The following is a 4152-nucleotide window of genomic DNA, read 5'->3' on the forward strand; positions in this document are numbered from 1 at the left end:
TATCGAATATAGGCCGGACTTAAATAAAGGCTTAAATAATATTAGGCCTAAGACAAGTGGACTTTGAGATTTCGGTTTCTGCTATTAGAATTATTTTGTATTATTCTTTAAGTCCTGTATCTGAAGAAGTACCGTTGCAATAAAGATACTATTTTGACCGCAAATGCTTTGCGGGTCTCTGCCAGTTGTAAATAATTCGAAACACGCTATATGTGTTTCTATTCAACTTTATCGTTGGTTCTATCATTTATTGTTTCCTAAGTATCGCTATAGACTGGTTCATATAAAGCAAGCGGTAATTAATTACTCATGTTAGTCTTTGGCATGGTATTCGGTGTAATTTACTATTCCAGGAGTTTATATATATATATATATATAAGATTCTGATCTGAAAAAGCCATTATTAATGCGTCTTTATCAAATTGTACTCAATAAAAATATCAAACCAAAAACTATTTCTGACTGTCAACTAAGACACATAAAATTTTAAAATTCGTAACATTTAAACTCGTTTAAAAAACAAAAAGGAGATCTTAATATTTAACAACAAAATAATTCTTAGAAAACACGGTGAATCAATCAATAAATAAATCACAAAACATGTTTGCCGGAGCGCTTTAGAAAAGTAGGCCATCTTCAGAAGAGATAGAAGATATTTCTGGAGAGTGCATTTAGGAAGAAGTAGATATAGGAAGTTTAAAACAAAATATTTATTTTCACCAGGAGTCTCAGACCTACGTTATTGTAACTTAGCACATTGATGTGTTTGTGTTAAATATCTGCCTTCCATACACGCAAGTAAGAGTTTGGAACACGTTGAAAGGGATTTATCTCTTAACGTGCGATGATATATTCGGAAAGGTATTTTAGATAAACACTCGAATTAACTACGTTTCTGACAAACAGTTTCTAATATTCGGTGTTTTAAAGCGACTAACTGAAGTCAGTTCTTAATTATCGATAATTTATACCCAACTAAAGCACCTAATGATTATTTAACTAGTGGATTCACGGTTGTTTCGAAAGGTTCATTCAGCTTCCAGTAACTTACCGACGAGATCAGTTCTTAATATTTCAGGTTATAGAATAATCGGCACTATCTCTAACACACCACCAACAATACTCTTTAGGGAATATTGAAAACTGGCTTGCAGGAAAACTATCAGTTTCCTATCGACATGAAAACTGTAAAATGTTTGTCGTAAACCACTAAACTATCATAGTTTCCTATCGACATGAAAACTGTAAAATGTTTGTCGTAAACCACTAAAAGAACGAAATGATTTAAGTACAAACGTTTAACATCATCAACATTTGTTCTAAAAACGATTTAAATTTATCAAAATACCTTTTGATTTCGAGTCTTATGTAAATTCTTTATATTCAAGCCACAAACCATATATTTTAACCTGAGGCTACCACAGACCTCAATGTAACCTGATAGAGGCAACCGCAGACCACATTTTGTTCTTAGAATACGAAATTTATTTGTCTTCATAGATTAGTAGTTGTATAGAGTTATAACAGTAATAAACCACATTTTAAAGAAATTTTGAAAACAGAATAATGGTTTGGAAATACTAAATGTAACTACTGCCTTGCGGTAGCAGCTTCGCAGTAACGCAAGAGATATTGACACTCACTGATGACATTCGGGTAAAGAAAAGGGCGGCGTATTGATGAACCTGTAATTTGGCTTCATTGAAAATTGTTCAAAGCTATTAGTAAACCACCACTGAGAGAGAGAGAGAGAAGGTATTGGTACCACGTGACCGCCTTTAGAAACTCGCCTCCCCATTTCTTATATTCTGCGGTTGTCTTTTAGCCGACGCGTCACCCTGATGGAACTACATTGTTAGATACTGCGGGTCTGCGTTTGTCCGTTTTACTACTCGCGTCATCCAAATGAAGCCCCATTGTTGGTAGTCTGTTGAAAAGCATTAATTACAGTTGATCACACAATACCTTGAAGCTTCAGTATCTCAAGTCTTAGTTCTAGGTGAGAAGGTTATCAGACGAATCTATGTTCAAGCTGGCTTGAAATAACAACAGACAGGACTGTAAATTTGTCAGTTACATAAAGCATTGTACATGGTGCTTCATGCTCAGTACGCTGGTCGAAACGTTTTTCTTTTACATTAATCCTAAAAAATCTAATGTGTGTCCTACATTACAATGAGGCTTCGTAAGTTTCCCACGGATTAATATATGAATCGTGCCAGAAAGTACGTGCATAGCGCTAGACTATGATGATGATGATGTCTGCCGGGCCAAGTTCCAATCTCTCCTTTTTTTATTATTATTATTCCGTACATTTATCTCCTTTGTAATTACGAATACCTAGGAAAGCAACATGGCAGGAGTAAAGGTTTCTTCCCGTTTTACTTTCTCAGTAAGCATAAAACTAAAAATAGTTGAAGACTTATTTAAAAAGCAGCAGTGCCATCTGCCAAGTTTAAACACAGGAAATAAAAATATCTTCTATTTTATTTATTTTAGTGCTTTTTCACACTGTTTGGAATTAATATTTTCAAATTTAACGCTACCTTATAAACATGAGGTACGTGGTCGGGTCAACATTTCTTGATTTCAGGTATATTCGTCTCTAATTTTGAAGGAAAGGCCAGCAGCTCCCGTCACCGAATAACGGGGGAGACTGTCACTTCTGTAACACGCCCACAGCTAGTGCTAACCGTTTTCAGCTGGAAACTCGTCTCGAAACCCAGATCCTAGGATCCAAAGCTTGCTTTATATCAGAATTTTGTTTGACAAAACATGTAGATTATCGCATCAAGTATAAAAGCGGTAATTTTACGAGTAAATATACCTTCGTAAAAAGTTTTAAGACAAACACGTCGCAACAAAAGAACGATCAAAAGCGAAAACACGGAATCTGTTTGAGAAGTGGCAATGGTTTAAATAGAACTTCAAATTATAAACCACGAGTGTTTTGTAATTGTTGACATAACGCCAGCCTGAAACGGATATACTTCACTGTTCCGTTTTAATTCAGTAAACTCTGTATAATTGAATACACTGTTCTACAATAAGTATCGGAACACGTGCCATAGAGAGAGCTTTAATATCCAATGTCCTAAAACGGTATAACTACTGCTATTCTGCAAGGCAAATATGTAGTTTGTTTTCATCCAGTTGTAGTTTCACCTAAGTAACTACAAGATTAATTCTAAGAACTCAAAGAGTGATTTCAAAATAATAAGCCTACCAAACAACATCTTCTATATCCAGTGCTAAAAAGGCCTTTATTCTAATATCAGAGCTCATTAGACCGGTTGAGATACGACTGATACAGTAATAATTGAGACATGACTTATCATATTGCATGAAAAACAACCGTTATGGTGTAATTTTTTATCAATTTTAAGTAATTTATAGATCATAGCAGGCTGTTTCATGACGTAGATTATTTTACGTTGTAACCAAGGGGAGCCAAATAGGGAGCATTATCCTGTACCGGATCGGCCTGCTAACCAAGAAACTTACGTAATGGTTTATGAACATGTTCTATATAACTCCATTGAAATTTAAGAGACAGGCCCCACAACATAACACTATCACAATCCTTTAAATTTGGTGCAATACAGTAACGGTTGAATAGGGAATCGTTGTGAATTTGTTTATATTTTTCAGTCCAAACAAGTGAATGTTAGTTACGCCCTTCGATTTTTTTACGTGTTTTATTGTCAAGTTTCCAAGTTAATTTAATGGTATTGAATAAAGTAGACCCTGCGTGATTAAGCACAATCTATTTCTCGTTTTACTTTTACAGAACATAATATATGTTAGATTCCCATAATTCACGACGTTGTTTACTTTTATACACTTCTATCGTTTTAATTTTACAGAACATAATATATGTTAGATTCCCATAATTCACGACGTTGTTTACTTTTATACACTTCTATCGTTTTACTTTTACAGAACATAATATATGTTAGATTCCCATAATTCACGACGTTGTTTACTTTTATACACTTCTATCGTTTACTTTTACAGAACATAATATATGTTAGATTCCCATAATTCACGACGTTGTTTACTTTATATACTTCTATCGTTTACTTTTACAGAACATAATATATATGTTAGATTCCCATAATTCACGACGTTGTTTACTTTAACACTTCTATT

This window comes from Limulus polyphemus, unplaced genomic scaffold (genome assembly GCF_000517525.1).
Source record: "Limulus polyphemus unplaced genomic scaffold, Limulus_polyphemus-2.1.2 Scaffold839, whole genome shotgun sequence".
Classification (NCBI taxonomy): Eukaryota; Metazoa; Arthropoda; class Merostomata; order Xiphosura; family Limulidae; genus Limulus; species Limulus polyphemus.